At 38.6% G+C, this 12222-nt stretch overlaps 1 protein-coding gene across 1 annotated transcript in view; it reads right to left on the minus strand.

Annotated features, from left to right (window-relative positions):
* Positions 1 to 12222, minus strand: part of LOC140183105 (uncharacterized) — a 31048-nt gene that overhangs the window by 18477 nt on the left and 349 nt on the right. The window lies entirely within an intron of this gene.

Raw genomic sequence — 12222 nt, forward strand, 5'->3', positions numbered from 1 at the left:
CACGATCAGCAAAATTCCTTCCGGCAAGTGCACCGGTTATCGTCAAGTAAAAACTCACAATAGAGTGAGGTCGAATCCCACAAGGATTGGTTGAATGAGCAATTCGGATTAGAAGTGTGTCTAGTTGAGCAGAATCAAGAATTAGATGAGAATTGCGGAATGTAAAATTGGCGGGAAACGTAAATGGTAAGAAATTGAAATGGCGGAATCTTAAATTGCATGAATTAAAGAGCAGAAGCTAAATTGCTGAAATTAAAAGGGAATGGGGGTGATTGCATGAATTGAGTTGCAGAATGTAAAGAGAAAGTGGAAATCAGAAATGGGGAATTCATTGGGTTATAGGAGATATTGAGATCTCCGAATCAAAACATGTTTATCTCTTCCTCAACCAATGCGTTCATTGAATTTTGCTTGGCAATCTTATATGATTGGATCCCAATCCCTTGGCTCACCAATTCTCTCTAAAAACAAACAAATTCCCAATCCCTTGGTTTAAATGTTCATAAGAAGAGATGATGCTCGATCACTGATTATACCACACAGTTTCATGAACCACAATTTGGTAGGATTACATGTCACAATATCCATCCAAACCCCAATCCAATTCACTGTGAGAAAGCTTCTCTAGCATGAATCCTCCATTCCTTTCCCAAGGTTCCGAAGGATTCCAATTATGGGTAGTTTCTTTCCCAAGAAAACTACCCAATGGAATTAGATCGAGAAGCTTTCTAACAAAATTCAAGAGAAAAGATTGAAGAAGAAGATAAACTATTATTGATTCATTGAATTACAATAGAGCTCCCTAACCCAATGAAAGGGGGTTTAGTGAGTCATAGCTCTGAATTCAATTACAAAGGTATGAAAACTAGCAAAATGAAAGGTTCAAAGTCCTTCCTAACTTGAATTCTATCCTATTTATACACTTTCTATATTGAGCTTCTGTTGTGTTTCTTGGGCTTTGAGGCCTCTCCCTGCTTTCCTTTTGCTTTGGGTTTATGATCCATAATCTTGATGAGGCTGCTGATCCACATTCTGTAACATTCATTGAGCCAACTTAGTGATAATCAAGTAATGACACATGACTCAACAAATTGAAATTCCAGACTCATCAATCCTTCAGGCCCAATCCCATAAACCATGATATTCAATTGGGTTTCATACCAGAGTAAGTTTAAGTTAATGTTTGTGCTCAAAAGCTAACTTAAACTGCAATATTTTTGGCCCAGAAACCTTTTCCAATAGTGGCGTTTAAGTTGCAGTTTAAGCTTAAACTGCAGCTTAAACGCCAGACACTTCCAATGATGCCTTTTGTGGAAGCACGTTTAAGCTTCAGTTTAAGGTTAAACTGAAGCTTAAACGTGGAAATGGAAGAAGGCAGCCCTGGAGGGTAACGTAGTCGAACACGTTTAAGCTTCAGTTTAAGGTTAAACTGAAGCTTAAACGTGGAGATAGGAAAGGCAGCCCTGGAGGTCGAACACGTTTAAGCTCCAGTTTAAGGTTAAACTGGAGCTTAAACGTGGAAGAGGAGAAAGGTAGCCCTGGAGGTGTCGAACACGTTTAAGCTCCAGTTTAAGGTTAAACTGGAGCTTAAACGTGGAAGAGGAGAAAGGTAGCCCTGGAGGTCGAACACGTTTAAGCTCCAGTTTAAGGTTAAACTGGAGCTTAAACGTGGAAATGGATAAAGCAACCCTGGAGGAGAAAACTTGGTCGAACACGTTTAAGCTCCAGTTTAAGGTTAAACTGGAGCTTAAACGTGGAAATGGCTCCATGGTGCATTCCCCATTTCTGGCGTTTAACTTCCAGTTTAAGGTTAAACTGGAGGTTAAACGCCACTTTCACCCTTTCCTCAGCTTTCATGATTTTGCCGTTTAAGTTCCAGTTTAAGCTTAAACTGGAACTTAAACTCCACATGTGATATTCAAGCTTCCTTTATTGATTTTTGTTGCTTCCTTGCCTAGCCTCTTCTTTCCTGAAATCATCCAAACAACTGCATCAAAGTCTTGCAAATTTTCATGAGAATCTTCCATTCATAGCATTCAAGTAATATAACTAAAAACTCATGAAATTTGCATAAAAATCATACTGTTTGGATGGTTCATTGCTTTGTTATTCATTTAACCATTCTTGGTTACTTTAAGCTCAAGAAAGCGCATAAAACAACTAAAACTAACAGAAAAATGCTAGTGAAACTCGCCTAAGATGCCTTGGCATCATTTAGCCGCTTAGACCAGGATTTTATTCCTTTAGGCCCTCCTATCCACTGATGCTCAAAGCCTTGGGATCCTTTTTATTTGCCCTTGCCTTTTGGTTTTAAGGGTTATTGGCTTTTTGCTCTTGCCTCTTGGTTTTAAGAGCTTTTGGCTTTTTCTGCTTGCTTTTTCTTTTTCTTTCTATTTTTTTTTTCGCCTATTTTTTTTTCTGCAAGCTTTGTTCTTTGCTGCTTTTTCTTGCTTCAAGAATCATTTTTATGATTTTTTAGATTATCAAATAACATGTCTCCTAGTCATCATTCTTTCAAGAGCCAACATATTTAACATTCTTAAACAACAACTTCAAAAGACATATGCACTGTTCAAGCATACATTCAGAAAACAAGAAGCATTGTCACCACATCAATATAATTAAGCTAAGTTCAAGGATAAATTTGAAACTCATGTACTTCTTGTTCTTTTGAATTAAAACATTTTTCATTTAAGAGATGTGATGGATTCATAGGACATTCATAACTTTAAGACATAGTTACTAACTACTAATGATCATGTAATGAAGACACAAACATAGATAAGCACATAACATAGAAAACAAAAAACCGAAGAAATAAGAGCAAGGAATGAATCCACCTTAGTGATGGTGGCGTTTCCTTCTTGAGGGACCAATGACGTCCTTGAGCTCTTCTATGTCTCTTCCTTGTCTTTGTTGCTCCTCCCTCATTGCTTTTTGATCTTCTCTTATTTCATGAAGGATGATGGAGTGCTCTTGATGTTCCACCCTTAGTTGCTTCCAATAATTGTGTGGAAGAAAATGTATCCCCTGAGGTATCTCAGGGATCTCTTGATTTGCAGTCAAATGTTCTACCACTGAGCTATAGACCCTTTGAGGGAAGCTTTTGTCTTCCCTTTCCTCTTTCTAGAGGTTTTTCTGGCCTTAGGTGCCATCAATGGTTATGGAAAAAACAAAAAAAAGCTATGCTTTTACCACACCAAACTTAGAATGTTGCTCGCCCTCGAGCAAAAGAAGAAGGAATAGAAGAAGAAGAAGATATGGAGGAGATGGAGGGAGGTGTGTATTCGGCCATATGGGTGGGAAAGAGATGTTGAATTTTGAAGGTAGGTGGAGTTTATGAGGTAGGTTTATGGGGAAGAGTGGATGGATATGAGTGGTGAAGAGGTGATGGGGAAGAGTGTTTATGGGATTGTGTGAAAGAGGGGTGAGAAGAAGTGAGTAGAGGTAGGTGGGGATCCTGTGGGGTCCACAGATCCTGAGATGATTCTGTGGGGTCCACAGATCTTGAGATGATCCTGTGGGGTCTACAGATCCTGAGGTGTTCAAGGATTTACAACCTTGCACCAAATTAGGCATGTAAAATGCCCTTGCAAACAACTCTGGGCATTCAGCGCCAGGTTGGTGCCCATTTTGGGCGTTCAACGCCCATTTGTTGCCATTTCTGGCGTTGAACGCCAGAACCATGCTTGTTCTGGGCGTTCAGCGCCAGGATGCTGCCCATTTTGGGCGTTCAGCACCAGAACCATGCTCTGTTCTGGCGTTGAACACCAGACAGATGCTCCTCCAGGGTGTGATTTTTCTTCTGCTGTTTTTTATTCCGTTTTTGATTTTTTTGTTTATTTTGTGACTCCACATGATCATGAACCTATAAAGACATATAACTAAGAAAAATATAGTTAGATAAATAGAAATTGGGTTGCCTCCCAACAAGCGCTTCTTTAATGTCAATAGCTTGACAGTGGGCTCTCATGGAGCCTCACAGATATGCAGAGCTTTGTTGAGACTCTCCAATACCAAACTTAGAGTTTGGATATGGGAGTTCAACACCAAACTTAGAGTTTGGTTGTAGCCTCCCAACACCAAACTTAGAGTTTGACTGTGGGGGCTTTGTTTGACTCTGCTTTGAGAGAAGCTTTTTATGCTTCCTCTCCATGGATGCAGAGAGAGATCCTTGAGTTGTAAACACAAGGTTGTCCTCATTCAATTGAAGGATTAATTCTCCTCTGTCCACATCAATCACAGCTCTTGCTGTGGCTAGGAAAGGTCTTCCTAGGATGATGGATTCATCCTCTTCCTTTCCAGTATCCAGGATTATGAAATCAGCAGGGATGTAAAGGCCTTCAACCTTTACTAGCACGTCCTCTACTTGTCCATAAGCCTGTTTTCTTGAATTATCTGCCATCTCTAATGAGATTTTAGCAGCTTGCACCCCATAGATTCCCAGTTTCTCTATTACAGAGAGGGGCATGAGGTTTATTCCTGAACCAAGATCACACAGAGCCTTAAAGATCATGGTGCCTATGGTACAAGATATTATGAACTTTCCAGGATCCTGTCTCTTCTGAGGTAATGTCAGTTGATCCAGATCACTTAGTTCATTGATGAACAAGGAAGGTTCAACTTCCCAAGTGTCAATGCCAAATAATTTGGCATTTAGCTTCATGATTGCACCAAGAAACTTGGCAGTTTGCTCTTCAGTAACATCCTCATTCTCTTCAGAAGAGGAATACTCATCAGAGCTCATGAAGGGCATAAAGAGGTTTAATGGAATCTCTATGGTCTCTAGATGAGCCTTAGAGTCCTTTGGTTCCTCAGAGGGAAGCTCCTTATTGACCACTGGACGTCCTAGGAGGTCTTCCTCCTTGGGATTCACGTCCTCCTCTCCTTCTTTGGGTTCGGCCATGGTGCTTATGTCAATGGCCTTGCACTCTCCTTTTGGATTCTCTTCTGTATTGCTTGGGAGAGTACTAGGAGGGATTTCAGTGATCCTTTTACTCAGCTGGCCCACTTGTGCTTCCAAATTTCTAATAGAAGACCTTGTTTCATTCATGAAACTCACAGTGGCCTTAGATAGATCAGAGACTAAGTTTGCTAAGCTAGATGGATTCTGCTCAAAATTCTCTGTCTGTTGCTGAGTGGATGATGAAAAAGGCTTGCTATTGCTAAACCTGTTTCTTCCACCATTATTAAAGCCTTGTTGAGGCTTTTGATCCTTCCATGAGAAATTTGGATGATTTCTCCATGATGAGTTATAGGTGTTTCCATAAGGTTCACCTAAGTAATTCACCTCTGCTATTGCAGGGTTCTCAGGATCATAAGCTTCTTCTTCAGAAGATGCCTCTTGAGTACTGTTGGATGCAGCTTGCATTCCATTCAGACTCTGAGAAATCATATTGACTTGCTGAGTCAATATTTTATTCTGAGCCAGTATGGCATTCAGAGTATTAATTTCAAGAACTCCCTTCTTTATAGGCATCCCATTACTCACAGGATTCCTCTTAGAAGTGTACATGAACTGGTTATTAGCAACCATGTCAATGAGTTCTTGAGCTTCTACAGGCGTTTTCTTTAGGTGAATGGATCCACCTGCAGAAGTATCCAATGACATCTTTGATAACTCAGATAAACCATCATAGAATATATCCAGGATGGTCCATTCTGAAAGCATGTCAGAAGGACACTTTTTGGTCAACTGTTTGTATCTTTCCCAAGCTTCATAGAGGGATTCACCTTCTTTTTGTTTGAAGGTTTGAACATCCACTCTATGCTTGCTCAGCTTTTGAGGAGGAAAGAACTTGGCTAAGAAAGCCGTGACCAGCTTATCCCAAGAGTTCAGGCTGTCTTTAGGTTGAGAGTCCAACCATATTCTAGCTCTGTCTCTTATAGCAAAAGGGAAAAGCATGAGCATGTAGACTTCAGGAGCTACTCCATTAGTCTTAACAGTATCACATATCTGCAAGAATTCAGTTAAGAACTGAAAAGGATCTTCAGATGGAAGTCCATGAAACTTGCAATTCTGCTGCATCAGAGAAACTAATTGAGGTTTCAGCTCAAAGTTGTTTGCTCCAATGGCAGGAATAGAGATGCTTCTTCCATGTAAATTGGAATTAGGTGCAGTAAAGTCACCATGCATTCTCCTTGCATTATTATTATTTTCGGCTGCCATCTCCTCTTCTTGTTCGAAAATTTCTGAAAGGTTATCTCTGGATTGTTGTATTTTAGCTTCTCTTAATTTTCTCTTCAGAGTCCTTTCAAGTTCCGGATCTGCTTCAACAAGAATATTCTTGTCCTTGCTCCTGCTCATATGACAAAGAAGAAGGCACAGAAAAATAATAATAATAGAGATCCTCTCTTTTTTTTTGTGAGTGAGGGAGAGATGTTAGTAGATGAATAAACAAATAGAAGGAGATGAGAGAGAAGAGAATTTTCGAAAATTATTTTTGAAAAAAGAGTTAATGATTTTCGAAAATAGTTTTTGAAAAAGTTAGTAATTTTTGAAAATTAAGATTTAAAATTTGAAATAATTAGTTAATTAAAAAGAAATTTTGAAAAAGAGGGAGATATTTTCGAAAATTAGAGAGATAGAGTTAGTTAGGTAGTTTTGAAAAAGATAAGAAACAAACAAAAAGTTAGTTAGTTAGTTGAAACAAATTTTAAAAAGATAAGAAGTTAGGAAGTTAGAAAAGATATTTTGAAATCATATTTTTGAAAAAGGTAAGATAAGAAGATATTTTTGAAAAGATATGATAGAAATTAGTTTTTGAAAAAGATTTGATTTTTAAAATCACAATTAATGACTTGATTCACAAGAAATCACAAGATATGATTCTAGAACTTAAAGTTTGAATCTTTCTTAACAAGAAAGTAACAAACTTGAAATTTTTGAATCAAAACATTAATTGATGATGTTATTTTCGAAAATTATGTGATAAAGATAAGAAAAAGATTTTTGAAAAATATTTTTAAAATTTTCGAAAATAACTAAGAAAAATGAAAAAGATTTGATTTTTAAAAAAGATTTTGAAAAAGATGAGATTTTTAAATTAAAAATTTGATTTGACTCGTGAAAACAACTAGATTTTAAAAATTTTTGAAAAAGTCAAATCTAATTTTCGAAATTTTAAGAGAGAAAAAGGGAAAGATATTTTTTGATTTTTGTATTTTTATGATGAGAGAGAAAAACAAGAAAAATGATGCAATGCATGAGAATTTTAGATCAAAACATGTGATGCATGAAAGAATGCTATGAATGTCAAGATGAACACCAAGAACACTATGAAGATCATGATGAACATCAAGAACACATTTTTGAAAAATTTTTAATGCAAAGAAAACATGCAAGACACCAAACTTAGAATTCCCTAATACTTAGACACTAAGAATTCAAGAATGCATATGAAAAACAAGAAAAGACACAAAACATGCAAATGCAAAGATCAAACAAGAAGACTTACCAAGAACAACTTGAAGATCATGAAGAACACTATGAATGCATGATTATTTTCGAAAAAAATGCAAGATGAATATGCAATTGACACCAAACTTATAACATGACTCAAGACTCAAACAAGAAACACAAAATAATTTTGATTTTTATGATTTTATGATTTTTTTGTATTTTTATTTTTAATTTTTCGAAAATCATTTTGAAAAAGAAAAATAAGGATTCCAAAATTTTTAATATGAATTCCAGGAATCTTGTGCTTTTTTAGTCTAAAGCTCCAATCAAAGGGTCAGGCATGGCTTAATAGCTAGCCAAGCTTTAGTATGTAACTCAGACATGACACGTCTAACATGCCCGACAGTCGTGGCTTTACAGCTAACCAGGCTTCAACATGCTTTATGAAACATTAGAATTCATTCTTAAAAATTCTGAAGAAAAATATATTTTTGAAAACATTTTTTTATTTTAAAATTTTTTTTTTCGAAAACAGGTGAGAAAATTTTGAAATATTTTTGAAAAATTTTTGAAAATAAAACAAAAAGAAAATTACCTAATCTGAGCAACGAGATGAACCGTTAGTTGTCCAAACTCGAACAATCCCCGGCAACGGCGCCAAAAACTTGGTACGCGGAATCGTGATTACACTTTAATTATGTAAAATTCATTGCTCTTTCTTTCCATGGAAATGGCGCCAAAAACATGATGCCAAGACCATGGTTCACAACTCCGTGTAACTAACCAGCAAGTGCACTGGGTCGTCCAAGTAATACCTTACGTGAGTAAGGGTCGAATCCCACGGAGATTGTTGGTATGAAGCAAGCTATGGTCACCTTGCAAATCTCAGTTAGGCAGATATAAATTGATAATGGTGTTTTCGAATAATAATTAATAGAATAGGGATAGAAATACTTATGTAATTCATTGGTGAGAATTTCAGATAAGCGAATGGAGATGCCTTCGTTCCTCTGAACCTCTGCTTTCCTGCTATCTTCATCCAATCAGTCTTACTCCTTTCCATGGCTGGCTTTATGTGATACATCACCACTGTCAATGGATACTTTCGGTCATCTCTCGGGAAAATGATCCAATGCCCTGTCACGGCACGGCTAATCGTCTGGAGGCATCACCCTTGTCAATGGCTTCATCTTATCCTCTCAGTGAAAATGGTCAACGCACCCTGTCACGGCACGGCTATTCATCTATCGGTTCTCGATCATGCTGGAATAGGATTTACTATCCTTTTGCGTCTGTCACTAACACCCCGCAATCGCGAGTTTGGAGCTCGTCACAGTCATTCATTCATTGAATCCTACTCGGAATACCACAGACAAGGTTTAGACCTTCCGGATTCTCTTGAATGCCGCCATCATTCTAGCTTACGCCACGAAGATTCTGGTTAGGAGATCTAAGAGATACTCATTCAGTCTAAGGTAGAACGGAAGTGGTTGTCAGGCACGCGTTCATAGGGAATGATGATGATTGTCACATTCATCACATTCAGATTGAAGTATGAATGAATATCTTAGAAGCGAAACAAGATGAATTGAATAGAAAACAGTAGTACTTTGCATTAATCCTTGAGAAACAGTAGAGCTCCACACCTTAATCTATGGAGTGTAGAAACTCTACCGTTAAAAATACATAAGTGAAAGTCCAGGCATGGCCGAGAGGCCAGCCCTCAAACGTGATCTAAGATAACATACAACTGATCAAAGATACCTAATACAATAGTAAAAGGTCCTATTTATAATAAACTAGCTACTAGGGTTTACATGAGTAAGTAATTGATGCATAAATTCACTTCCGGGGCCCACTTTGTGTGTGCTTGGGCTGAGCTTTACTTTCCACGTGTAGAGGCCATTTGTGGAGTTGAACGCCAGGTTTTGATCCATTTCTGGCGTTCAACTCTGGTTTTGGATCCTTTTCTGGCGCTGGACGCCAGATTTGGGCAGAGAGCTGACGTTGAGCGCCAGTTTACGTCGTCTATTCTTAGTCAAAGTATAGACTATTATATATTTCTGGAAAGCCCTGGATGTCTACTTTCTAACTCAATTGGAAGCGCACCATTTCGAGTTCTGTAGCTCCAGAAAATCCACTTTGAGTGCAGGGAGGTCAGAATCCAACAGCATCAGCAGTCCTTCTTCAACCTCTGAATCTGATTTTTGCTCAAGTCCCTCAATTTCAGCCAGAAAATACCTAAAATCATAGAAAAACACACAAACTCATAGTGAAGTCCAGAAATGTGAATTTAACATAAAAACTAATGAAAAGCTGAGCAAAGCTGAGCCACAATCTGAAAAGGTTCACCCAATTATGTGTCTGTGGCATTTATGTATCCGGTGGTAATACTGAAAAACAAAGTGCTTAGGGCCACGGCCAAGACTCATAAAGTAGTTGTGTTCAAGAATCATCATACTGAAATAGGAGAATCAATAACACTATCTGAATTCTAAGTTCCTATAGATTCCAATCACTCTGAGCTTCAATGGATAAAGTGAGATGCCAAAACTATTCGGAAGCAAAATGCTACTAGTCCCGCTCATCTAATTAGAATCTGAGCTTCACTCAAAAACTCTGAGATATTATTGCTTCTCAACCTATTAGTCTTCTATTTTATTTATCTAGTTGCTTGAGGACAAGCAACAATTTAAGTTTGGTGTTGTGATGAGCGGATATTTTATAGGCTTTTTGGGGTTAATTTCATATAGTTTTTAGTATATTCTAGTTAGTTTTTAGTTTATTTCCATTAGTTTTTAGGAAAAATTCATATTTCTGGACTTTACTATGAGTTGTGTGTTTTTCTATAATTTCAGGTATTTTTCTGGCTGAAATTGAGGGAGCTGAGCAAAAATCTGATTTAGGCTGAAAAAGGACTGCTGATGCTGTTGGATTCTGACCTCCCTGCACTCAAAGTGGATTTTCTGGAGCTACAGAACTCGAAATGGCGCGCTTCCAACTGCGTTGGAAAGTAGACATCTAGGGCTTTCAAGAAATATATAATAGTCCATACTTTGCTCAAGGATAGATGACGTAAACTGGCGTTCAACGCCAGTTCTCTGCCCAATTCTGGCGTCCAGCGCCAGAAAAGGATCAAAAGTTAGAGTTCAACGCCACAAAAGGATCCAAAACTGGCGTTGAACGCCCAAAACAGTCTTATGCACGTGAGAAGCTTTAGTCTCAGCCCCAGCACATACCAAGTGGGCCCCAGAAGTGAATTTCTGCACTATCTATCATAGTTTACTCAATTTATGTAAACCTAGGTTACTAGTTGAGTATTTGAACAACTTTTAGAGAATTATTTTGTATCTCATGACATTTTAGATCAAAACTTTGTACTCTTTGACGGCATGAGTCTCTAAACTCCATTGTTGGGGGTGAGGAGCTCTGCGGTGTCTCAATGAATTAATGCAAGTATTTCTGTTTTCTATTCATCATGCGTGTTCCTATCTAAGATATTCATTCGCACTTCAACCTGAATGTGATGAACATGACAATCATCATCATTCCCTATGAACGCGTGCCTGACAACCACTTCCGTTCTACTTTAGATTGAATGAGTATCTCTTAGATCTCTTAATCAGAATCTTCGTGGTATAAGCTAGATTGATGGCGGCATTCATGAGAGTCCGGAAAGTCTAAACCTTGTCTGTGGTATTCCGAGTAGGACTCTGGGATTGAATGACTGTGACGTGCTTCAAACTCGTGAGTGCTGGGCGTAGTGACAGACGCAAAAGGTTAGTAAGTCCTATTCCGGTACGATTGAGAACCTGCAGATGATTAGCCGGGCGGTGACAGCGCACCTGGACCATTTTCATTGGAAGGATGGATGGTAGCCATTGACAACGGTGATCCACCAACACACAGCTTGCCATAGGAGAACGTGCATGCATGAATCAGAAGACAGAGGAAAGCAGAGATTCAGAACACAAAGCATCTCCAAAACTCTAACATATTCTCCATTACTGCACAACAAGTAACCTTTAATCCATGCTCTTTTGTTTATTCGCAATTCAACTGATAAATATAATTGACTTCCTGACTAAGAATTACAAGATAACCATAGATTGCTTCAAACCAACAATCTCTGTGGGATTCGACCCTTACTCACGTAAGGTATTACTTGGACGACCCAGTGCACTTGCTGGTTAGTGGTACGCGTTGTGAAAAGTGTGATTCACAATTCGTGCACCACACACCCCATGGTTCAAGTGGCACGCCCATAGTATGTGATGGGCTAGGCGTGCCACACCCCTTTAGTGGCCTTCAACATTGCTCTCTGGAAAATTATACTGGCGTGCCACGCCCAGCTTCTAGGATGCCACGCCCATGTGAAGGCTTTGGGCTCCTCTTCTGGAAAACTATGCTGGCGTGCCACGCCCCGCTCCTAGCGTGCCATGCCCATATAGAGAGCTTGAGGATCCTCTCTGGAATTTAGTACTGGCGTGCCACGCTCAGCTCCTGGCGTGCCACGCCCATACATTTTTGTGGCGTTTGCTCCAAGTGGCACACCAGTTTCACATGCCTAGCTTTGTTTTGTTGTTTTTCTTCTCTTTTTGATGTATTTTCCACCTGAAATTCAGCACAAACCCATTTCAAAGCAATGTATCAAAATGTTCATCAAATAATGCATGAATTGTAATGATCAAATGAGATTATGCTCTTTTATGGTCCTTTTTATGCAAGAAAAAGGGTAGATGATGCAAGTCATCAGTGGTCGGGTTTGGAACTTCCACTATCCCATTCGCGAGTGCTCTCTTCACTTAAATATGAGGTGG

The sequence above is a fragment of the Arachis hypogaea genome, chromosome 20, assembly GCF_003086295.3.
Source record: "Arachis hypogaea cultivar Tifrunner chromosome 20, arahy.Tifrunner.gnm2.J5K5, whole genome shotgun sequence".
Classification (NCBI taxonomy): Eukaryota; Viridiplantae; Streptophyta; class Magnoliopsida; order Fabales; family Fabaceae; genus Arachis; species Arachis hypogaea.